Here is a 26,812-nt window from a genome sequence, read left to right on the forward strand (position 1 = left end):
CGCCGAACGCGCGAGCTTAATTCTCCTCACACTGTTCATTCTGACTACCCACAGCGGACAAATCCCAAATTGCCTCGAAAATGAATACTAATTAACAAGGATTGTCTGCTGATCAAAACGGGTACTTACAATCAGTAATAGACGCACACTATAGCACACAGATAAGGGTTATTTTTCCCGGTCCCGTGCAAGTGTCTCTCGCTTCATTCTGCGTCGTCCGGGCGATGATTGACAGGTGCACTAAGCCCCGCCTTTCCAACAGTGTCGTTTAAAGAGCTGCTTCATTGCTGACAACCGATAGAGGACATTTGCATGGATTGTTTACTACAATGGGTTGTATGTATACTGTACTGTATATCCACCTCATCCACCACTTTTGTTTTGTATATCTTATAAAGTGTCCCATTATCCGGTGTTAGTAAACGATTCAGTGAGTGAGTAAACTGCCCAAATGTATCAAACTCAATTACAATTGCAGACATTTTTGCAAACCCGTTTGACCGATTTGATCAAAAGAGCGAATTTGACATCACTAGGTCTGATTCTGGTTGGAAAATAATCTTCTTCTTTATAGAACATGATAGAAACCGAGAACAAAATTCAGTTTAAAACTGAAAACTTTTTTATTTTATTTCTGGTAATGCACTCTAAGCCCGGATAAGTTGAATTCACTTAAAAAATTTGAGGAAACCGGTTGCCTTAAAAACTTTAAGTAATGGGTTATGAACACTTGAGTGCATTTAACTAAAATGCATGAAAGGGTGGAATTATTATTTGAAGTTCAAAACACTGAATGTCAAGTTGGTTTCACTTACAATCTCTTTTCACTCACAATTGCCTTTTCACAGTGTCACCATTGTTGAGGTCTATGTGTGACAAAATAACATGGCATTTAAAAAAAAATGCAAAATGTTTTTACAATTGTTCAAATTATAACAATTCTGTTGAATTTCCTGCTGAAAAAATCACAGGACTTTCATATAAATCATATGGAAAGACCCAGAAAATAAGAGATTAAACTCTAGATGAAATGATGTGCTACTGACTTATAATCTTTATTGATGACAACATCAATATGCAGTCATAGTCACTGGATCACGTTATCTTGGCTTTTTTGCTATAACAATTGTGCCTTTTAAACACACAGGTAAAGCAGCCAGAGAAAAACTAATGTTCAAATGTCAAGGGCAAGAGCCCAACTAAAGCCAACACTTTAAACAATAATTCATCAACATCTAAACCTCTGTTAATTCTCAATACCGTCTGCTGCCGAGGCCTGTGCTCGTCCCGCCAGGTGTAGAACCCCTTGGACGCACGTTAGACACGGGTGTTTTCACGTGACCTGGCAGGTTTTTGAATTAGCCCCCTCCCCTTCCTTATAAACTAAACATACCAAGTTATCTCTGCTAGACCTGATTAGTGCTATGAATCTTTCAGCTAAATAGTACAAACAACTAATGTTGTTTAGTAATGATAGCAGGTTTTTACTAAACATAAAAGAATAAGTAATGATCACTCGTAAGTTTAATTAGAAACAAAATCTGGGTTTACAGTGTGCAGTTAATAAAGTTCAGATCATTTTCAATAATAGTTCTTTGTTCCTGAGGTTTCAAAGAAATGATTGATTTAGCCATGCTTTTATTTTTATATGGTAACCATTTATAAAGGCCTGAGCCAAAACAAAAATTCTGTTTCTGCTCAGAACTAAAATTATATCCTTTAATTTCTAATCCTTGGATGTCAGCCCATGGATCTCTGTATTTTAAATTGCTATGCATGCACATACAAATATGTGAATTGTATATGCACAGAATATGCACAGAAACCAGAACAGAGAAAGGCTGGAGCATTTTTTTTTGGCTTCTCCTTCTGTTCAGAAGTATTGTGCTGCCAGCAACAGTAGTATGTTTTCTTTCACAGTGACCCAGAGGGAATGTGAACCCCGAGCTTCTGCCAAATAGACAGGAATTTCAAGTTTCATCTGATTCACCTTTTAATTCCTTATGAATCTAATTTTTAAAACTGTTCAAGTTTGCAGTCTTAGCCTTATCATGTATTTGCTTTTAATTCTTTATTTAATATTTATATTTATATAAAATTACGTGACTAGCATATTCTTTCTCCAAGAAAAACACAATTGTCCGCTTCATATTCCATATTTTAATTTTAGTGTTTTATTTGTCCAATCTGACTCCAAACCAACTTTTTTATATTAGTAATTACATAAAATGCATTAATAAAAATTAATTAATTAATTTAGAGGACTCTAAATTAACTTTTTTACCCATCAACTAGTGTGCAAAAAGAGATGCTGGATTTGGAGAAGCTGGGTACCAGTTATATCCCGATGAAATTCATCTGGAAACGCAATGGGTTGAGTCTGGCTTAGACTGTTTAATGCTGTAATCCACCTAAAACTGAGTAGGGCATAGATAAACAAGTGCGAAGCGCGAGTCAGATGGATAGACTCGGTGTTGCAGCCTGTGGGTTAACTGCAGGTTAAGGCCTCTGCAGCTATATCTGTCTGTAAACAAGATACTTTATGATTGCGTATATACTCTTTTTATGAGCTTATTAATATAAAGTTTAATCACAGGCGCATTAGTAGTTTGCAGTGGTTGCTCCCAAATCAGGCCTCATACTCTCCAGTGTCATATAGAAACACGGATCATAGTCCCGTATATTAAAGAAGCCTGTTTCCGCTGCTGAAGGGGATTTTCTCTGTGATCAGCCTCTATTCTTTTCTCTTTGCTCTCTGTCTTTTAGCCCCTTAACTCTATCATTTAACAGATGCATTATTCAGTGATTAAACAATGCCAGAGGGGCTATGAGCTCTGATGTCTTTCTATAGGACACACACACACACACACACACACACACATTTTAGGCTTCCACACTGGACATTAATAATGCACTGTGTGCCAAGGAGAGCCAGATTTAGCTGGACCTGGTTAGAGAGCGCCATCTTATACTTATATCCTTTTGTTGATTATACAATGCTGGAAAACCTCATTTAGTTTTTCTCATCTGTCTGTCTCCAAATGAGACGGCTAACACATGTAGATCGGCCTGATGTTGGCCCTGTGAAGGCAAGTCTGATTCAGGGACTGGTATTAATGTTACAGGACGTGTTGGGAATGAGAGAGAGATGCTTTTCAGAGCCATATCCCAGAAAACAACAGGAAGAGAGAAGTCAGAACAACAGCAGGTGTGTTAGAGCACTGTTTTATGATCCTGTGCTATTGTAATATTGAACAATGAACAAAAAGCCTGTGTGTGTTTGTGTATGTGGAACTGCCATTTAAACCCATTTATCTTGTAGACAGACTGAGCACTAAAGGTGTATAAATTTAATTTCTTTATTTTGAATTTCACCTCCAGCAATTCCGTAAATTGCATCTTGAAATGGGAGTAAAACTCAATGAGATTTCACATGAATCGGATATATTACTCTCACAACTGTATCTCCTGTTGCTAAGCTGAGTAGTTCTCAATCTCTCTCTAGCTCTATTCCAGAACTTAGTGAGCTGCCTATTGAGGAACAATTTTAAGGCATGGGTGCGCTCTCCCACACGAATGAGTATAGAATGATTACAACCAAAAATGAATATTTTGTCAACATTTACACGCATGTCATTCCAAACCCAAATCAGCATTGGACCCATTTGACTTGCATTTTATGGTCAAAGTATCTTCTTTCGTATTCCCCAGAAGAAAGTAAGTCATAGAGGTTTGTAACAACATGAGGGGAAGTAAATTATGACAATGTTTTTTTTTTTTTGATGAACTATCCCTTTAATTGGGATGCTAAAGTTGGGATCACACAGATGCTGGTGAACTCTGCAATATTATAAATATAATTAATTCAGTACATGTGATTTATTGATAAAAGTTGTTCTATCTATTTAAAAATTTTTATGATTGATAAGGTGTCAGTTCCAAAACGGTGCCCCTGACACACTGACGGTTCGCTTCATGCAACATGCTAACATCAAAGTCTTAAATGTATGCTTTTGGCAGACACTTTTATCATGCAGCATACAACATGCAATGCATTTAGGCTATACATTTTATTTGCATGTTTATATGCGTATTCCTTGGGAATCAAACCCACAGTCTTCACAGTTCTCCGCTTGCTGAGCTGCAGGAACATTGAAGAACAAATGTATGTCGAGTCTCCGGTGTGGAGCGCTGTTTGTATAGCTTGTGGAGTTGCTGCCTATGTAGATCTCTGATCGGACTCTGTGTATGTAGTTAATAGCTCTTTAGGTTTGGGGAAATAATATCTCTCTCTCTGTACACTGCATCTGAGACTCCACTTCAAACCAAATCCTGAAGCATTGACTGCATTTGCGAATAACTCAGTTATTCGAAATTAAAATTATGAAGACTATTCAAAAGTCACAAATAAATAGCGTTAAACTTTTCATGCCTACTTTAGACGCAGGTCTGGCATGAAATTAATCAAAAAGGTGCTGGTTTTTTTTCCTCCAGGGGAAAAGCGAGAAAAAAGAGAGACGGAAGAGAGGAACTGTCATTTCATATTGTGAGTTAGCTGCTTAATTTGATCTTTGTAAAACTAAGTTGCTTCAGGTATGCAGCATACAGCAGTGCTTCTAGCCTCAGGGCCGAAAGAGACAGAAAGAACCCTTAGAGATTTCCCCCTCTCTCCCTCCCGTTCTCTCTTCTTGAACCTCCTCTGAAGTTGCCCTTGGTTCTACATGTGTAGTGGTAATTATGAATGAGGAAGAGTTAGATCGGTACAAACCCATGAAACATTTTACAGCTCGCTACTATTGTAATAAAGATCAATGCACATCATATCGCTACTTGTCCTGAGACTTGAGAGGAGGTGAGAACAGTGTTTTTTTCTTTAGTATTCTTTCATTCTATAGCTCTCTCTCATCATCCGTACCAAAGGGAAGCGTATCAGTTTTAATTGTCGTTTGCTAGCTTTTGTGATATGCTGTGCTGAAAGACAGCAGTCCTGAGAGACATTCAGGGGACATACTATGAGAATAAAAGACGGTAAGAAGTGATTAGAGAGTGAGGGAAAGGAAGAGGTGGAAGATGGAGTGACAGACAAATTGTTCGACATACAGTTAGACACCGTTTCACTCTCGCACGGCGCACAAAGTGGCATATTTTGATTGATTTGTGGCTGTCTTAAAGGGGCATCATTTTAAACAGGCTTGAGAGATTTGTGTCTCTCTTAAAGCATGCTCCTCTATATAACTTTTCAGTCAGCATGTGATTAATGCACTCAGGATCACTTCATGGGTGATAAACTTACGAATAAGTATCCTGGTAACACATTAAAAATTAGCCACTGTCACAGATAGGAAAATATGTGCTTGTTTAAAAGAGTGAGAGTGGCTTAAAGTTATTGCAGCTTGCCATAACTCAAGCACTTTTTCAATTAGAAGGGTTTTTTTTTATCATTTTACTTTTGTTGAGGTTTATGGAGAATATCTCTCTTATGGATTGTGCTTATGTGGTTTCAGCTCAATTTCAGTTCAGCACTGCTGGTTTAAAAACTGTTTTTAATGTGTTTGGTAACAACAGTGGATTCTTATCTGTTATTATAAAGTCAATTGAATGTCTTTGCTTAGCATAAGAAATGTGTTATTTTTCCCGTCTTCCACTGCAATCGAAACACGTTGGCATTTAAACTTTAAAATAAACCAAATAGCTTAACAGGCTGCTTGAAGTTTAAATCAAATATTGTTTTGGATAATCATTTTATCAGATGAGAGCGAATCTCAAATCGTCTTATCAGAGCAGCTCTGAGACTAGTTATTTTAATCCCTTGTGCTGAGGACGGGGTTTAATTGATTCACCAGTGCTCAAGCTTCTTTAAAGAGATAATGCAATGGTGGACTTGGGTCAAAACCATGTTTATACAAAAAGTTTGTGGAATACTGTCTTATTAGGGCTCTGTATGCCGTCTGTTTGCCCTTCAGACATACTGAAGACATACAGCTCAATGACAACATACTTTCTGATGTATCCCGTGGACTTAATGGCGTATTAGAAACCTGCTCAAATGCTGAAGCTCTGCCGCTTTAAGGCATGTTTGTCAAATGTACAGCAAATTAGTATTCTATTATTGATTTTAGTATACAGTTAATAAAACCATGTATATGCATGAATACAGTTAAGTAGATACAAATGTTATTTCCAAATGCACTTACAGTGTCAATTTAATAACCCAGCCATAGTTTAGCAACAATGCAACCTAAACAGCATTTTTTATCTGAATTAAATATAGTAATATGTAACAATGAAATTTAAGCAGAAAATCAGAAACTGTATCAAGAGATTTTGAAATGCCTCACAGTGAGTTGATGCTGCCCAGTGTTTTTCACTTTTAACTGTCATAAAGCTGAGCATTAATGAGTGCATTAGACAGGTAAATGTCCACGTGTCTTTGCAGTGTTGATTAGTAATAATTTCCCCCCTCTCTTTGGTCAAACATTTGGAAGCTTCGTCATCTCAAAGTGACCTTTTAATAGCATGGAAAAGGTTATTCGTTCCCTTGTTCATTCAGAAAGCTGTAAACTTTTCATGTCCTCTGTCAGCACTGATATCAACAATTCCCGCTCCTGATCTTCCTGAACTTCTCACCTGTGGCCGTGGCCCAGGCTTGCAAGCACGCTTAGGCCATTGATGAATTTCATCTATCGCTGTCAGTCATGTTTCTGTTTTATTGTCCCACCCAGGCCTTTCTGTACTTGGACAGAGTCTTCTAACTCTGTAGGCGGTGGATATTTTAGAGTTCGGGGCTGGGTGATTGAGCAGGCTCGCATAGACGAAGTTGTGAAGTTATTCCCCGTGTTACTTTCCCTCTTTCTGTGTGTTATCAAGTGTATTTGCCTATAATCTTGACAGCAATCCTGTCGTAACCCGACCAGCCCGTAGACGTCTCCCCATCAAGCCTCTGCACCGTTTGGCCCAAAAGCCCCTATTAATCATAGTCTAATTTAATTCTAGCAAACACATAAAACTCTGATTGGGTTTAGTTATTTCATTTTGCAAACACATGTCTCTGGTGAACCGTGTAAAGTGATATGCAGTGGTGAGCCATGTCATCTGGAACTGTCTCGCTGCTCTGGCTGATGTTTAATAAGCAGAAACATGTGTTGTCCCCGATTTGACTGCCATAGCTGGCCTGATGTCCGGGGAGAGCCATACTTCTGGATTGAGCCACGTCTGTTCCTATCTGTGATTAATGCCCTGTGATTTTATTTTGTGAAGGATGGCTCTTGTGGTTGCTCGTTTCGTCTCTGTGACCTGCTAAACTTCAGTCTGGAATTGCTCGGATGGCAGCGAGACAACAATGAGAATATTTCCGTCAGAGCCGACCGGCACTGGAAAGCCGGAATAATTATCAGCAGCTGTCCATATCAAACTTCAGAGCGTCAGGAGGGACCCCTCTCCCTTCAAACGGACACGAGTGACATGTTCTCTGCGCTGGACTGGATGAAGAGCGAAAGAGGAAACGGGCAAGGAAAACGAGGGAGACAGAAGGAAAGAAAGAGATCCATATGTCTCTGTTGTACCAGTCAGTGCTTATTATCCACAGAGAGTTGCAGAAAGTTTTATGTTTGTGTGTGTGTGTAGATTCAAAGCTCCACTGTGTTATTAGAACCTACTCTCCACTGCCCTACTGTGAGCTTAAAAGATGTTGTCTCATTTCATCATTTAATACACATTTAAAGTGGTTTTGAAATGGCTGAGCCCAGTGCGGTCTGCAACCCTAATAGAAGCTCTTCTCCTCCATTAATACATCCAGACTTGTGATCCTACCAGAGAAACACAGACCTGAAGTACAAAGCACTTGTCAACGGTTAACAGTTGCTGTGTTACCGCACATAGATCAGATTGAAGTTTTCCCCCGTTTCTCCTTTTTAAAGGAGCAGCTGTCGCCATCAATGTTCCGTCGCTGCCTAACCAAACTCCCCAACCAGAGAGATTAGCAGTGCACGCCACTGATTCTGCAGATGGTATGAATGCACAACCTCAGTTGTCGTGCTTTCGTTGCGAAACCTGTAGAAAACTCGTCTCAGGCTTATAAATTATGTTACATTTATGAGGGCCAGCTGCCACATTGCTACATGAGCACCAGCATTTCATCTTAACAACAACATGTGCATTCGCTGTAGATGACGCTGTCGTTTTGAATAAATCACAGCTGCATTCTTTCGTTGCCTACTCTTGAAGAAGAGTTTTTTCAATTTATGAAAATGTCTGTATGCAGCATGACCAACCCATTCACAGGGTTCAATCATCATGTTTATTATTCCTTATTCATTGTGACAGGGGGGCATTTTTAATAATAACTATTACAAATGTAATATTTAATTTCCTTATAAAGCTGCTTTTATATTTGAGAAAGGTGGTCCCTCCAATGGGATCCTTATTTTTGAGGTTCCTTTGTCTCAGAAAGTTTTATAACCTCTGATAAACAGTAGTTTGGTTCATTCACTGTTTTTCATTTTTATGTTTAGCTTCTCACACTCGACTATGTAGAGTAAGCTACTGCTACCAATGAGTGCATAAAGCACCTAATGTTTCAACCGACATTTTTAATTGAACAAATATCATCCCGCTGCTTTTTTATAATCTAACAACATATACAAAATATGGCGTATACTAGTGTAGATACTACTTCAAAGGTTTGGGGTCAGTAAAAATGTATTTTTTTTATATTTTTTTTTAAGAAATAGTTTTTTTTCGTTTTTATTCAGCAAAAATTCATTAAATTGACAGAAAAAGTGACAGCAAAGACTTTTACTTTGTAAAAAAATATCCATGCTCTTTGAACTTTCTCTTCATCAAACAATCCTAAAACATTTTTTATCACGGTTTCCAAAAATATTAAAGGATTATTTTACCTAAAAATGAAAATTCTGTTATTAATTACTCACCCTCATGTCGTTCCAACCCCGGAAGACTTTCGCTTTATATGATGAACAGATTGAATTTAGGTTTTTATTCACATATAAACATTAATCAACTCAGAATTTAGAACCAATGAGGTTCATTCTTGTGTGTTATGCAGCACGTTTGAGCTTCAGCAAGAACCAATTAGGTTTATTTTCACACGTCAAGCAAGTTGGGTTGAGCTTCTTTTTATGTTCACTGATCAATGTTTATGTGTGAATAAAAGCCTAAATTTAACCTGTTCATCATATAAACCAATCATTTCTCTTCAGAAAATCTGTACTAAATCACTTGATTCATATGGACTAGTTATACAATCTCTTTATGGAGTTTTTGAAGCATCCAAGTGATAGTTGCGTAGCTGTCAATGGAGAGTACAGATTTTTATTAAAAATAGCTTAATTTTTGTTCCAAAGATGACCGAAATTCTTACAGGTTTTGGAACAACACAAGGGTTAGTAAATTATAACAGAATTTTCATTTTTGTGTGAACTAACCATTTAAGCAGCACAACTGTTTTCAACATTGATAATAATAATTAAAAAAAAAATATTGAGCACCAAATCAGCCTATTAGAATGATTTCTGAAGGACAACAATTTTCAATTAAAATATTTTTAAATATAAAAGTTAATTTAAATTATAATAATAATTTTGTAATAATACTGTTACACTGTATTTTTGATCAAATTAATTGTGAGCATGAAGACTTTATAGCAGTGTATGTGACATGAGGTCCTCCTTCTCACTTCCCGAAATGTATTCGCTTCAATCCAATATCCCCCATAATTCAGCAGTGTTGTCTCCCACCTTGACGTACAACTAGTAAACGTGTAAAACGGAGTCCTAGGGGATTTTCTATATTTTAATAACTTTTATAATTTCACGATGGGCCACAGAGACCTGATATCAGTTACTGGCTTTTAAGAGTCTGGCACAGGCCGGGATGCCAATCCTTGTGCTTCAGAGAAGACTCCTGTCCAAAACTAACAGAGGGGACAAGCAGGCAATTTTTGGAAATGCGGTTTTCAGTTTCTGCACATATTTTTCCAGCCGTGCTGTGAGGCCATGATGAAATGTGCATCTGGCCCCCGAGAGCGACGTTTACCTGAGTGTGTGTCAGGTGATAGCCTGCCTAATGACTCTGGAAGTTAAACAGAGGGGCTTTTCTGGCTGAGGTTTCACAGAGCCCCCCACGCCACTAAAAGTGTCGCTCCACCGGTAAAATGTGATCCTTTCGCTAATGAACGACACGCTTCGTTTGTCTAGCTCACACGCCTCCTGCTCCGGCCTCTAGGGGGAGCGGCACTGAATGATGCTCTGTTTTTTTTTTCTTCCTGCCCACATTAACTGTTATTGGCCACTGTGAAGTCTTAAAGCAACGTTTGTGGAACGCGGCTGAGAGAAAGAGAGTTTGTGTTGCGGGCTGTTCCTGCATACACTACCATGACTGTTTGCGTGGTCCCTTTTAGTTAAAGAAGTGTGTATTGGTACGCATGCATCTCTCACACTCCACACCCATACCAATCTGTGAGGTGTGACATCAGTGTGCATGAACAGCAGCTTCACACACATCACTTTCACCTTGTCCTGCCACACTCACCTCCTCATCACTCCTCCCTCTCTCTTTATCCCTCTCTCTTTCCTCCCCCTCACTCGGTCATACGCTGTCTAGCTGTCATTGGAATATATGTTTCACAAGCAGTAGTGGGACAGTAAAACTCTCCAGCCACAGTGTTATTCTAGCTGGACTAACAGGCACCACTCTGTGAGTTATGCTGCTCTCTTAAAGTAGTAGACATGTCAACATTTTTTTTCTTTCGCATATCAGTGTCCAACATTCAGGCTCGAGCAGCTCGTTATAGTCCAGGCGTAATAGTGTGGTGTTTGAAAAGTGTGTTGAGGTTTTCTTTTTGGCATGTAAATCTGAGTGCACACTACAAGACTGCCATCCTTTAGTGTTTTTAGTCTGTCAAAAAAAAAAAACCTGATTGAAGCCAACTCAACATGTGCACAATTAGCTGTAGACGCTATGACAAATTTCTAATGAAAATTTGATTTGAGTTGCAAAAATAATGAGAATGAAACCATACTATCTTAAAAAAAAAAAAAAATTACTTGAGAAGCAACATAAGTCATTAAAGGGCACCTATTATGGAATTTTGAAATTTACCTTTCATGTAGTGTGTAACAGATCTAAGTGAACAAAAACATCCTGCAAAGTTTGAAATATGAAAGTGCATTATATATAAAATTATTGTCTTTCAAAAGTAAGAGTCGTTTTTATGAATCGTTAGAAGACCGAAGCTTTTTCTCTGACTAGATGACGTCAACTTGTCAAGTTATTTGAATACGATACGCCCACTTATTGCGCTCCAAGGCCAGGGAAAATATCATGGCGACGAGACGCTGTGTTCTGAACTGAAGTGCGACTCAAAAGCCAACTTTTTTCATCTGCCCAAGGAGGAGCATTTGAAGACTAGTGGCTACAATTCATATATACAACTATACCACAGAAGTATAGTCCGAGCCTTGTGCTTTGTTCGCGCCATTTTGAAGACGATTGCTTTACCAACTTAAATGCAATCAAACTTGGATTCGCGAGCCGGCTGATATTAAAGGAAGGTTCAGTTCCAAGTGTATTTGCATCAGCTTCCTCCTCCGTATCACAACCTGTAAGTGTTATTAATAATTGTTGCTTTTATGTTTTATGTAGCATGCTTAATAATTATTTTGTTTGTTGTGTAAGCACCGTTTAGCTTCTAGGTCTTCAATGACAATTGTATTGATATATGTGAAGTGTTTGTCGTTGTTTTCGGAGTTGTCTTAAAGAATAGAGTAATACCTCGTAGTAACGTAACTACATTTGTTTTGTGTGTGTGTGTAAAAACGTTATGTTTATGCATCGGGCTAATGCAAACAAAGACTGATTGTGCTTTTACAATATGAACTCTGGGCTATGCTCGCTAACATAACATTAAATTCTTTATCTTATTTTTAGTTTTTTACTACAAACTACAAAGCAATGGACTATAATCATTATTATAACACAATTTAATTGATAAAAGCATCATTGTACTCCGTGTTAAACAATAAGTATACCAATCACAACTGACTGGGTCATCTGACCAATCAACGCAGATTACCGTCGCGCATTTAGAAAAATGAGTCGTTGAACGAATCATTTGGGAGTCTTTGAGCAAATCAGGTAAAAATAAATGCATATTATATGACAACAAAAGTGTTTTTTGTCATTGCATGCATGTAAAACTGTTGTTGGGGACTCCCTAAACAACATTAGGAACATTTTAAATGTCATAATAGGTGCCCTTTAAGGGATAGTTTACCCCAAAATGTAAAATTCGGTCACAAACAGCACTTGACAACATCAACAATATCTTCTTTTGTATTAGAGAAAGAAAATCGTACATGTTTGGGACAACATGAGGGTGAGTAAATTAAATTTTTTGGTGAATTTGATTTTAATGTGTATAAGTGTACGCTTGTACTAAAAATATGTTCTCTGGAAACGTCTTAACCCCTTATTATTGGCATAGGGCCACAGCCAAGAAAACAATTATAGATTCACCATTTGTGATGTGTCAGCGAGCTATAATGCACATACGTGTTCTTTTTGTGTTTCTTAGAGGTTGAATTCATTTTAAAATCTGCCAAACTTTTGCCAAACCATCCTATACTTCTGAATAGGATGTCTACTTCATAAATTGTATGAAAATTGTAAAAATAATGGTTCAGATCACTTAAACAACATGGAGGGCAGTAACCTTATATGGGCAGTAATGTCAACTAGTGAAAAAGTTTGGTACTGCGCCCAAACAAAATCTGACTGAAGGCTTATTTTTTGAGATATCAACCCAAAATTTGAAACAACTTGTTCAGATTTTTGGCTTTGCATTTTTTGCATTTTTAGAGTCACCCGGGTTTTTAAAATATATATTTTATATAAAATAAGAATAATTAAATTTTTAACATTGTACATTTTCATAAACTCAAACTTCTATAACTTTTTTTTCTGTTTATCTTCCTTAATTTATTTCACTTCTACAAAAATCTGCCAAATGTCTTCTTTAAAACAAGACCAATCTATACCAATCTTACATCTATATTCCAACGCATTCTTGAATTACAACCATTTAAAGGATAATTCCGGTATTTAACACCTTGAGTCTATATTGTAGTTTGTTTTGGATGAACAAGTGTGGTGGACAACATTTTTTTGACAATGGTTCCTCTCTCGAGTTTTTGACTATAATAGAATTGACCATGGACCCATTTAACATTGGAGTCAATGGCCATGTCCGAAAATGTCATTAAAACAGCCAATAATGTTCGTTTACAAAACTGTTAAACTCACCGAGTGGTTAGTGGTGTTCGTTGATGATTATAAATAATATATCGTCGCAATATATGACTCCAATCCGTTTATTTTGCTATAGTGGAACTATTTTTTCAGACACTTCACAACTGTGTAACTTCCGCTCAATATTTGAATCTGAATCGTTAGCACACTCCCGACCACTTGATGGCGATAACCGATGTTTATGTCTCGCGGGACACTCACGGTCACAGTCGAGTTCAACTTCATATTACAAGTAACAATTAATGAAGGTTTTGTTTGTTTATTTCGCTTACTCTCCCGGAGCACAGTTGCTCTGCGCGCTAGCCTTATGAGAAACGGAAGCGAGCAAAAAGACTACATCGACCAAATGTAAACAGCCCCCTTTCCGTTTCCGGTAGCGCATTTATATTAACGAGCACTCAGTCCTTCAACAGAATTCAATGGGATTTTACAAAATGACGAATAAAACATGACAGAAACTGTATTTCGCAACACTTTTTGTTTCTGGAACATCAACTAACATCACTAACCACTCGGTGAGTTGCACAGTTTTGAAAACGAATGTTAAAGGTTTTTTAATGACATTTTCGGACATGGCCATTGACTCCAATGTTAAATGGGTCCATGGCCAATTCTATTATAGTCAAAAACTCGAGAGAGGAACCATTGTCAAAAAAATGTTGTCCACCACTCTTGTTCATCCAAAACAAACTACAATATAGACTCAAGGTGTTAAATACCGGAATTATCCTTTAAGTTCGGAATGTGCATATTCATGTCTATTTAAAAAAGGGGCTGCCGCTCAAGGGGTTAATGCCATATGCAGTGTTGCTCTCAAGTGTATATTTTACAGATATTTTTATACATTTTATCTGGAAAATTAGACAGTCTTCTGAATAGTAAACACTAATTCTAGTGTGCTACAGCGATCCAAGCCTTTCCTCTATTTTATTTGTTGATGCACTATCAAGAACTCTATTTGAGTTTGTGTGAAATGGGAATTTCATTATTATAACTAAATTATCTTGTAATTGACATGCCTAGTATGCTATTAACTGAAGCGTGCACCAACACGACAGACAACATGAAACTGTGAGTCTTTAAATGTGCGGAGGGCGATGACCCTTTGTCTTTTAGTGTGTGCTTGGTTTGATTCAGCCTAATTGAGTCTGAAATGAAAGAGATAATTGAGACACATTGTTTTCCCCCAAAATCAGCACAGAAAATGTGGGGGGAAAAATCTGGGTCTGGTCACATTCTGCATGTTAATTCATACAGTACTCTACACTTGCTGTCTCGGTTTTGGTTCAAAACATGTTTCTTACATAGAGTTGCATGATTTACGTCAGTATTTCTTATGCTTTTTAGCTCAAAACAGACACCGATATGTTTGGCCAGGTTTTCTCACAACCGATCTGATTCTAAATCTGTTAGGAACTTGACTGTTAAATCTACAAAGCATGTCTATTCTCTCCTCTTTTCTTTTCTCGTGTTTTTACCTTTTCCTTGAGAGCCAACATGTAATAATCCAGATACTTCTTGTCATGACTTTGCATATGTTTTCCTGCTATCTGGTAAGGCTGAGGTTGTAATAGCCCTTGTTATGAGCCAAGCCGTGGACCTGCTCCACCTGGGTCAGATAAATGCTGTCGATTATGCCTCTCTCTCTTTGGCCACTGACATGCAAATAAATCTGTCCATAAATCGAGTTTGTGTGTTTGAAAGAGAGCAGGGATATCTGGGATATTAGGGCAGCACAGCGTCTGATTGGCTCCATCCGCTGTGGCATAACTTCAGTGGGGAAAGCCAATCTGGCTGCTGTGGTGTGTGTGTATGCGTGTGTTTGAGTTGTGGTAAGGAGGTGGAAAGTAGAGCAAGTCTGAAGCTAAGCCAAGAACAATAAAGACTTCTTTATTGCTGTTCAAAAATCATTTGATTGAGTTTGCACAAACATAGGAGTGGCAAGGAGTGTGTGTCAGTGGAGTGCATGAGATACATGTACACATACGTGTGCGCATGAAGTCCCTATGATTCCCATCTACAGTAGCCGCTCATTGGCGATCCAGCACTCAGAGCTGCTTGTAAGTAACCCTGACAGATCTTTAATGTGTTGGCACCAGATTCAGTCACTCTCAGCTGGCTTTCATTCGCTTTGCTCCAACTACGTCTGACCAGCAAGCAGTTCTACCTCCTCATTGCTCCACTCCCGAGTCCACAGTCTCAGCAAGGTCCATGTGAGCAGCTTTAACATGGATGTAATGTCTCATGTAGACCACAAGCCATTTTAAGCGGTATGTGTGCCAGTGGTGTATGTAGGACAAGGCTGAGCTTCCTGGAAGATTTCCAGAGATATCTCAGGATCTTTCAGTAGCGCTCCAAAAAAAAGCCTAGACTTTTCTGAGAATTTATTTTTTGTGTCAGAATATAACTTTTTCTGCTCATTTGATTTAGTTAAATGCTTCATTTTTTTTACACAAACACACTCTAAACTCAGTGGGGTGTGCAAAGTGTGTGTAGTAACAAGTCTGATAACACTTGTTAAATTGTATTAGTGAGTTGGTAAACTGATTAGAGAATGTGATATAGTATAGGCTATATATTTACCATCATACATTTATATAGGATGTCTATAGTTTTTTTTTTTTTTTTTTTGTTAAGTCTTTTCCCACATTAAAATAACAAAATAAAATACTCTAAAATATTAAATTCATGTAGGAAGTATTTATGGCCCATAAATCTTCCCAATTCACTTTTCATTTGGCAGAAAACAAATAAACAAACAAACATACAAGCAAAACATACATAAGCACATTTTGGACCCTGGTTGTCCTTCTTGTGAATGGAACAGGAGGACAATATGTTGCATCATATAATTAGTCATCAAACATGCTGTCCTACCTCTCTTGTTCATCCCTGTGTTTTCGTGGAATCATGTCTGGGTGTAAGTTCATTCTCAGAAAAAAGGCATTGTGTAAGGTAGGCAGAAGCTCCATCTAAAACTCAAGGAACACTGAGATGCACACTAAAAGCATTCAAGTTGCCACATGTACTGTGCCTTTAGGGACAGTCATGAGTTCTGCTGAGTAATAAAGCAGACACATAAAGAAACACACAGTTTCTCATTAAAGCACTGCTTTTCTCACCCATTGCTCTGCCTTGTTGTACTCTTAGTATTGCTAAGTATTATACTGTTTTTCTAACCCCAGTGTAAAATTACCTCTCCTCAGAGTTGATTTAACTCCACACTCAAGAGTGTTAAAATTAACTCCGAATTAGTGTTAAAGTTAATGAGATAATCCAGTGATTTATTGAGTGATGATTGACCATTAGTGATGAACAGCTGATAACAAGCAGAATCAATGAAGGACAGATTCACCATTATGGTGATTGGAGTTTGCTTTAGTTGGGTTCTTGACCCTTGACTTTTTAAACATTATTTTATCTTTTAACTGGTGGCAATCCCACTGCTGTTCTTAGTAAACTTATTAAAGGGTTAGTTCACCCAAAAAGGACATTTCTGTCATTAATTACTCGCCATTATGTCCTCCTAAACCTGTAAGACCTTCGGAACGCAAATTAAGATATTTTTAAATGAAATCCGAGAGTTTTCTGACTCCACTGCAACGTTATTACATCTTTCAGGGCCTAGAAAGGTAGTAAATGCATTGTTAAAATATTCCATGTGACTACAGTGGTTCAACCTTAATTTTACGAAGCGACGAGAATACTTTTTGTGCGAAAAAAAAAAAAAAAGACTTTCACTAATTTCTTCTCTTCAATGTCAGTCTCTGATACACATTGTAAACACAGTTCAGCACTTCCGGGTTCGACGTCAGAACGGCGGCTCAGTATTGGCTGCCTCCTGCATCAGCAACACAGACATGCGTCATGGTGCTCACCTGAACAGCGTCACAGACTGACATGGAAGAGAAGAAATTGTTGAATGAAGTTATTTCTGTTTATTTTGCGCACAAAAAGTCTCGTTGCTTCATAAAATTAAGGTGGATTCACTGTCATATGGACTATTTTGAGCATTTTTGCATTTTTGGGGGGGTGAACTAACCCTTTAAAAAAAGTATAAGGGAAAAAGTCCTGTCATGTTACTTTATAATTTAGCCAAAATATAAAATCATGCACAGTGAGACACAGGAGAGATCTAATAATGTATTTGCGTCAGAGATATACATTTTCTCCATTTAGTCAAATGTGCTTTAACAGATTAAATCTGTCCATTCCAGATGTTTCGTGCATCTGTTCTCTGATTCCTGGACAGAGCTATGATGTCAGCAGCTAACCTGTGTGAGAATAATACCTCTGTTTATATGGAGGGGGAATCTATTTTCAGGCTTTTTATTCACTGTACACCATAAATGTACATCAGTGGCACCGCCTTCTTTTGGACCCGTCAATAACCATTAGTAAATGCAACATATTTTCACTCGCCCTTTTGAAGGCTGTCCTCTGAATGACCTGCAAGTGTTTTTTTTTTCTTGTTTTTCCTTAGAGTGAAGTTTAGAAAATGAAGGAGTGAATGAGTCTCATCATCACTCGCTCATTTAATTAAAACTCTCATCTCATTAAATCTGCCTCTCATTATGGCCCTCATTTGCTGCAGCTCACAAATTTGAAGAGTGGGGAGGAGAGAGAAAAAAGCAAAGCAAAAGCGAATCTGTTTACAGTGCACGCTTTTCATTTGTTTAACCAATCCCACAGAACACACTCTGGTTAGGGGTTGTGTTTGATATGACGACGCCGTTGTTTATTTTGCCATTTAAATGTGCTGAAAACTAAGGTATCAGGAGATTATTCTGGTCTCCAGCTCACTCTTTAATTTGTAGCCCCACATGCAGGCCTCTAGTTTAAAAATACACTCACAATGTAAACTTGGGTTCACCCCTCTAGAAGAATAGTCTATGAAAACAGACTGAAGCCCCTATCATCTGGTTTCCCTCTTTTGACCCAAACAGTGTGGGTCTCTTATATGTCTATCAAGACTAGTTGTAATGTGGTTTTTCTACTTTACTCACTAAGAAAAATGTTGAACAGTTTAATATGTGGTGCTTGTGTTGCAAAGGCCTTCATGTATTGCTCAAAGCATAGATCATGGGTTCAAACTTTTTGATATGGACCCCAAAAGTCAAATGATTGCTTGCAACAAGTGAAGTTTTAAACAACAAATTATAAAGACAACATGTTCCAAAATTAAATATATATTGTATTATTATTATTATTGTACCAAGGCCAAAGCTAATTATTAATTATTGTTCCGGGCCTTTAATAATTTATTTTATGCTTTTGAAATAATTGTCTTGTGCTCACCGAGACAATACAGTAAAAACAGAAACAATATACAGTAAACACAGTAATGTGAAATATTCTTAAAATTCAAAGTAATTGTTTTTTTATTTTAACATATTTTAAAATGTTATTTATTCCTGGGATACAAAGCTGGATTTTCAGCATCATTACTCCAGTCTTCAGTGTCACGTGATCCAGAAATCATTATAATGTGCTGATTTGCTGCTCAAATACACTTATTATTATCAATGTTGAAAACAGTTTTGCTGCTTAAATTTTTTGTGGTTATATATGTTATATAACAAATATAGATATATTGTTTCAGGATTCTTTGATGAATAGAAAGTTCAAAAGAAAAGCATTATTATATATTTTTTTGTAACAATATAAAAGTATTTAATGCCATTTTTAATCAATTTAATGTATCCTTGTTGAATAAAAGTATTATTTTATTAACTTACTTTTGAACGGTATATTGATAAGCTTTTAAAATAAAAACTAGACTTGAGCTGAATAACATAGTTGTGATTTAATACCATGATTTTCAACCAGTTAGAGAGCAAAACAAAACGATAATATACAGTTTAAATGTGTTAATTAATATTGTTAACTTTATTTTTAATAATCTATTTAAGTGTTTTTTTTTGTTGTTTTTTTACTCTCAAATTTACCACTGGCTCCCAAGCACCCCCATACGGACCCCTTTTTGAAAACTTAGATGATATATGAACGGCACATTAGACAAATACGTACACACTGCAGACAGTAGGGTGTCATGGGGAGTTTTGGGAGGACTTCTTGAGATTGCATCTATTTATGTTAAACTGACTCCATGTTCTTTTCCCTGTGGCAAATCGGTCATGTGCTGTGCTGATTGTGTGCTCACCACTGCCTGCTCGTGAGTGTTAGTAAGCAGACACCACACTGGTCTTCAGGTTTCTGTGCTGTCTGACTGTTGCATGGTGTGCTCAGGTTCCCTGTCTGCGTAACAGAGGCCTGTGGGACAGATGACCTCACTAGATTTCACGCTGGACGCTCTACAGGTAACATGAGTATTCCTGCATCTCCTGAGCCAGTGAGAAACTGTGACCATTTACACTGGCACACATTAAATTAGTACTTGCATCAAGGCTCTGCGTATACTGGGCGTTGCGTATTAATGATAGAATAAATCTTTTACAAATATGCTACATATTTCACTCACAAACGGTCAATAATTCATGCCATTAGACCATTATTTCACTCCCGGGTGAATTAATTAGTCATGTAGAGCTTGAATGTACAAATGCCTACAGTGTTAGACACGCTTTTCTGATCTGTGAGACATTAACAGGAGAAGCCTGATGAAGAAAAACAGAAATCTTAAGCCAGTCTAAACAGGTTTGATGGTCTTCAAACTTGGTCAAGCTGGTCTGTCTGATGGTTTTAGATAGTTTTGGCCACTTTTCAGCTGGTCAGGCGGCGAGACCAGCTGGCCACCCAAAGGAACACCAGCTGGGAGTCCATTCTTATCTAGATGAGACCAGTTTAAACCAGCTGGTTTCATGATTTTTTTTTAAATAAGTACTTTCCTGAAAAGTAGATCCGATGACATGTTTTCATCTCTCCTTATATTAGATAACATCTTTATTGTTTAAAATAATAGCCTTCTATAAAACGTATTAAGCTTAGGCCAAAAATGATTAAGTCGGTGTATGAACCTTATTATATCTAAAGCCAAGAAGCCGAAAATAACACGGGCACTTCTGCTGCCCTGGTTAAATGGCTTGTGTAAAGCAGCTCATTGTAAGTGGCCTGATATAGATGGTGTGGATAGACTGTGCTGTCTGGTTTGGTCAAACCGCTTGTGGAGAGCTTAGAATAGTCTGAGAAAGAGAGGAGAGACCGGGTGTGGTTAGCAGCTCTTAATGAAATCTTTCCATTACATTTGAGTGAGTGTGGGTGTGTTTTTCTGATGACTGAGCACCTGTCTATTACTGATAGATCTCCTCCTGTCTGGTGCATGTTATTTCCTCGCCTTAAGCCCACGTTTCTTGTAACGACCCCCCCCCCCCCCCCCCCCAATCTTAACTGGTTGGATAATATTCTTTTACAAAGCTTGTCGTGCGTGCCTGTGTGTGTTTGAACAAATGGCCAGCTGTCTGCCAGCTGTGTGCCTACTAAGTGTTGATTGGATTGGAGAAAGAACCTATATGACACACACACGTTTCACACCTACCACCGAATACTTCTCTGCCAAGCAGACATTAACAAATTTAAAGCTCACAAGATCAAACACAGCAGAAAATTATGAATCAGCCTTTGGTGGACTATTAAACATGCCCACGCACACACAGACTGAACATTAGCTTTAAGAGGAACAGATGCGGTAAGATGTCTATACCCTATGTAGGATGTCTACATCTATATTTAACAAGCATCATCTTTTTAACTATTATTAGAACTTGCGGTAATGGTTCACACTTATCCATCAACATTCTCGTATTCTTTTTGATCGGATATCAAGTACAATTAAAGGAATGCTCTTTGTTCAGTACAAGTTCACCGCATTTGTAGCACAATGTTGGTTACCACAAACAAACAAATAAGTAAATGCAACTTTAAAAAATAAAAATGTTATTGTGTGTGAATACTGTATTTCATAGAATGTAAGTGAATTGGGCTGAAATATGAAACTGATAGCTTTATAGAGACACGTTCATTTTTCTCTCTTAACTCTATTATTTGAGCAGTGAAGTTGTATAAATCATAATTTTTACATATTTTTTCGTGATGTTGTGGCAACAACGTTGTAAATTTGGATTTAAATTCACACAAAAATGGATAGTAAGCAATTTCTTCATACTAAAATAATTTTGCACACATATTGTTTACATCGTGTGGCTATACTTTTGAAACCGTGGTTATATTAACATTTACAGATTAACTCCATTCACTTTCATTGTAAGTGCTTTAATATAATCCAGATGTTTGCTTTTTAAAATCAACATTACTCCACAAATGCAGTTGATTTGAGTTGTACTGAACTCACAGACTATTACGCAGATACCTCTCTTAAATGGAAAGTTGATTGAATGAATGTATAGCCATATATCTAAACTTAATACAAATTATCAGACTTTTTTTGTAGAACATTTTTCATTTAATTAAAAATAAATAATAATTTAGTCACATTTAGCTTTATTTAGTGAAGTGAAATAATTTCAGATGATGTTTCTGCCATTATCTCCTGTAAGCATTTTGTCTGTTTGAATGAGTTTAAGTATAAATTCAACTTCCTATAACTATTTGCTAACGTTTCTTCTTATTTTTATTCTTCTCATTGCTTCTTATTAAGATGTACTCCAATTACAGTAATTCTTTATAATAAAAAAGATCAATTCCCCCAATCCTACAGGCCCTAATTCTGTTTTCACCATAAATATTCTCACTAATGCCCCAATCCTTTAATAGTTTAAGATTTGACTGTGGAAAGGCTCAGGATCTCATAAAGCAATCGCATGAAAGTGTTCTTTAAAAAGAAGAGAAACCGAGAGCAATACCTCCAGTGCCCCTGTTTCTGTTCCATCCATAGTTCTCGCAGGATCCAGCAGGCTCCAGAGCGCAGTTAGCAGAGTCAGGAATGCAGCGAGCTCGGATTTGCCAGAACTGTGGTTGGGTTGCATATGTTTGTAATTGATTTCTTAAATATTTATTTCTCCATTCACAATCTTTGTTTGGCTTTGTGTAACTCATATCAGAATGCCACTCTGAGCAATTACAAACTTCTGGGATGGCCCGCCGATGAACCCCGAGAAACATTTGATAGGTGTCAGCGGTGTGCCTGTGTGTGTGTGTGTGTTTGTGTGTATGTGTAGTGTAGTGTAGAGATGAGAGAGAGACAGAGAAGAGAAGACCAGACCAGGAGAAATGGATGACAGTTACATGCCTTTCAGCCAATTAATTGTCATCTCAGCTGTTGTTTTAACTCTCTGCCCCGCGCACATCCCCACTGTTATTCTTATCGTTTCCGGAAGACGAGCTCATATGTGTATGTAAAAGAGCCAGATGACCTTCAGCCCCACAGCAAAGGTCAAAGTTCACCCAATGTATATTTCATTAGCAAACGGCGTGGATTCGGAGAGGGAGACACAGAAATAGATCCAAGTAAAGCTCTGGGGATTTTTCCATGCTATATACACTATTAGCGCTAATTATTCGGCTCTCCGCTGCCGGTGAAATGGCATTCGACATGCTCACACAGCTCTCTCACACAGGAAGGACACTGTCAGTCTTTCCTCTCATCTTCTGGAGGAGCAAAATAATAACGAGAATTATTTAGTCGTAAAGCAGATTATCGACACTTACATCAGAGGCAAATCAAACTGCCTGTCTGCCTGAAAACACACAGATAAATCAACTTTTCCTTGAGAGACTTGTCCTTCAGTTGTTACGCTTCTGGATGTCACGCTCTCCCTGCTGTTGTTTAGTCCCGCATCCCGCTGAGAGGCCATCTCTGCAGTCTTTCAAAAATACACAAGCTTTTGTGCGATAGGAAGCACAGAGAAGGGAAGAAATGGTGTGTGTGCGTCTGTGTGAAAGAGCTTACAGTTCCAGTGAGTGACGCTGATTTAGCATTACAACAGAGGAGGCGGCTCTGCTTGCCTACACTTTAAAAAGTGTGTGCACACACTTGGCAAGGGGTGGAAGGGTGTGCGTTTGGGCCTGACTGGATTGATCGAGCATGGGCTTTTTTTTCTGCCTCCCTGGAGCCCCCTACTTCCTACTTCCTGTCTATCCAGGAAGAGGGGGACGAAAAGAATTCCAGAAAAGAATTAGTTTGTGTAGAATGCACAAGCTCTGACAGCACACACACACAAATTCCAGAGCTTATTGTGCCCAGCAAAGGACAAAAAAACAAACCCTTTGTCTCTGGTCCAATAGAGGTCCCCTCTCGCCCGTATTTGGAAGACACGCTCACACAAACACATTCTATCTCATTTGCATGGCAATAGCATTATTAGGGAGAGAGATGTCATGGTGACAAGAAGTTTATATGTTAGCACAAAGAGAAGTGAGGAAGAATGGAGTGCTCTTTGCTGTTCATTTTACAGCCTTTAAAACACACACACATAAACTCTTTTTTTTTTCTAAACACTCGCACTTATATCATACATTTTTGTCCTCGTGATCTCGTGACATGTATATTTACATGTGCAGTTATAATCAAGCAACAGTGGTACAGTCTTCGTCTAAGTCTAACATGACATAGTGTGCAATTGAATATTTGAAGGATTAAACCACAAGTCTCTGTCTTTTGGAGCAAGGCCAATTGTAGTCTGATTATTAATGCTACAGTCACATTGCCTAGATCTGGATTTGAACAAACCGGACTGGAACCATTTCAGTCTAACATTTTAAATGACTGAAGACTCAGTTCAGACTGAATATGAACTTAAATTGTAAAGTAAATGAATTTGCTTTCCATCCGATTATAGCGTAGATAAAAGCACAGTGGAGTACAAACCGCAGCTGAACTTTCTGGCCTCCCGTTGCATCGCCATTATGAAAACGGACACGAGATTATTTAATAAACCCTATTAATCTTGTTGAGAGAGCAAGTTCATTGGTCCACTCTTTCTTTCCCTGCTCTCTCAATCAATCAGCCGAGCTCTGCTAATGTATTCATGCGAAACGCACAGCACAACTTGTTTGACAGAGCTCCGAGAAAAGAAGAATTTATGAAGTCTTTCCTTCCACCGCAGCCAGTCCAGAGAAGCCCTTAGCCACTCTCACGATCAATACCTGAGCTGGTAAATATATGATCTATAATTATATAGGGAAAACATTAGCCATATATCTGTTGTCAAGACAAGGCTTGAGTGGAATTCACACAATGTGACTCGAGGCGTTTGATTTGCAGAGTTGAATCTGACTATGGGACCCCACAATATTGATAAGGGAAGCAGTCCAGAATCTGTTGAACAGGTCAGGTGACACTCTGGTCTCAGTCATGATGTCATCGCTTTCACAGGGGCACAGAAGCTGTCTTATGAGTTCACACTGTGAGGAGAAATTCTGTACTACACCGCTGACTGATGTACAAGGGGAAAGCAGGTGATTCTTCTATCTTTCTTCCTCCCTCTCCTTTCAATGGAAAAGGAGATCTATCCTTACTCTTGTGTTTGAGATTTGTATCAAAATGTTGTAAAATGAATATTCTGGGTTCAATATAGGCTTCTTAAGCACAAACGACAATTTTTTGACATTTTTGTGGTCATTACAAAAATGAATTTCGAGTCTTCTTTTTTATTTTCTTTAAAAAAGCAAAAATCTAGGTTACATTGAAGCACTTACACTAAAAGTGAATGGGGCAATCAGCGTGTTAACAGGATTTCAGTGTTGAGATTTGCTTGCTTAACATTTCTGTAGTTATATTAAATTTTAATCAACCATAAACCCTAAAATTACTAATTTTTATTTTATTTTAATATTTTGTACATTTCAAATAATACACAAGTTGTAAAGGAAGAATTCATGTGTTTTATAAAATTATAAGCCTCACGTTTCTGCTTTTAAATCTTCCAAAAACTTGGCCCTTTTTACATACATTGTAAGAAAAACAAGCGTCAAGTCTAGTCGAGATTATTAATTTATTTATGTTGTGGTACTGCCACAAACCTTAACCTGTAGGCCTACACTATAAGAATATTCCTTTTAATGATCACATTTTTTTTATGTCAGTCATGTATCTAGTAAATCATCTTTTAAAAGAACTCTTTCAGTGATCATAAAAAAAGTTGATTTTTTCAAGCCTGGCACTGGTGTGATCCCTTTGTAGTTTAACCTTTACAGTTCAGTCGCTCCATTCAGATCACATTCACCAAGGCAGCCCTTTTTTCATGCTGTGGAGAAAGGGGAGCAAATGCAGGGGGAGACAGAGCCATGTCCGGGCAGAGGCGAGGAAAGAGGGATGGAGACTTCTCTTGAGACTTCTTTGGGGGGAGGAGAAAAAAAAGTGCAGTACTCTGCTTCAAAGAAACATTTCCATAATTGCCCTGTAACTCGGCCATAATAGCTGAGGAGGCTGAGAAAGGCACAATCTTTCAGATGGCTGAACGGTAAAGGCTCTCACCACCTTTCTGTCTTTCTCTCTCCCTTTCTTTCTCCGTCCTCTTCCTTTTACACCCATAACCCTCTGCCCCACTTGTTGTCTTTCAGATGGAGTGAAAGAATTCCTCTCTCTAACCTCTGTCAACAAAGGGCATGAAATTAGCGCTCTCCACAGCCACGCCTCCTGTCCTACAGAGTGTCACTCTCTCGTTCTTTTGTCCCCGGACCTGCCAGGGAAAGAATCAACTGACAAATACCCCACTGCACCTTCATCGCTGTGCATTCGGGTGCTGTTTTCACAGTGTCCCAATCACATTTCCTACATTTGACATGCCATCACTGTTCAGCTCAGATGGTGAACGCCTTCGTAAATTTGCCTCTCTGTGAGGTACAAAGAACTCCGTGGTTCTGAAGTTGTTTTGATGGATTTTCTGTGGGTTTTTATTTTTTTATCATAAAAGTAATCCTGGTTTTAGCAGACCAGACACTGGAGGCTGGTGCTTTTTGTATTTGTGTGTGTAAAACAAGATTTGGGGGTGTAAATATGGTTATCTCTTCTCTGAGGCAGCAGAAGTGTTCAGATGGCCTGTAACCTCATGCACAGTGACAGTGTGGAACATGTGTCCTCTATGCTTTTACTGTTTTCTTCTATAGACTTACAGGTCATCTAAACATGTCAGCCGTGTCTGAGAAAAGGAAAAATATATATATATATACACACTCGTGTGTGTGTGTGTGTGTGTGTGTGTGTGTGTGTGTGTGTGTGTGTGTGTGTGTGTATGTGTTTGCCAAGCTAACAATCAGCAGTGCCTCATAAAAGGATTAGTGACCTCCACAAAGAGAACAGGGCTCTTCAAAGCTTCTGCTGGGTTACAATAGCACTGACATTTGTCCTGCTCAGTGCAGGGATGGGGTGTGGTGGGACATCGTCGCCACAGAGCACACTGACAGAGAGGGGTGGACAGGGGCATGGCACAGGGCTGGTCCTCTCTTTCACAGCCTGACTCTGGCCCCTTCTGCAGCCCACTCTGGTCTTCATGTCCTCCTTCGGTCCTGTCCATTCATGCAGAAGCCTGCTGATGACTCCATTGGCTGGTTTTCTCTAAAAGGTTTAGCC

General features: G+C 38.2%; 1 protein-coding gene across 2 annotated transcripts in view; it reads left to right on the top strand.

Annotated features, from left to right (window-relative positions):
• fto (FTO alpha-ketoglutarate dependent dioxygenase) overlaps nt 1–25,822 on the top strand; it is a 177,003-nt gene extending 151,181 nt beyond the window's left edge. Inside the window, exon 11 of one of the 2 annotated variants that reach the window (XR_013796718.1) lies at nt 25,804–25,822. The gene's annotated coding sequence lies outside the window, so the exon portion shown is untranslated. Of the gene's footprint in view, nt 1–7,257; nt 8,214–25,803 lie in introns of those variants that run through there. The other variant, XR_013796719.1, reaches the window with a different exon arrangement.
• The last annotated feature ends 990 nt before the right edge of the window (nt 25,823–26,812 follow it).

The sequence above is a fragment of the Phoxinus phoxinus genome (assembly GCF_949152265.1).
Source record: "Phoxinus phoxinus genome assembly, chromosome: 2".
Classification (NCBI taxonomy): domain Eukaryota; kingdom Metazoa; phylum Chordata; class Actinopteri; order Cypriniformes; family Leuciscidae; genus Phoxinus; species Phoxinus phoxinus.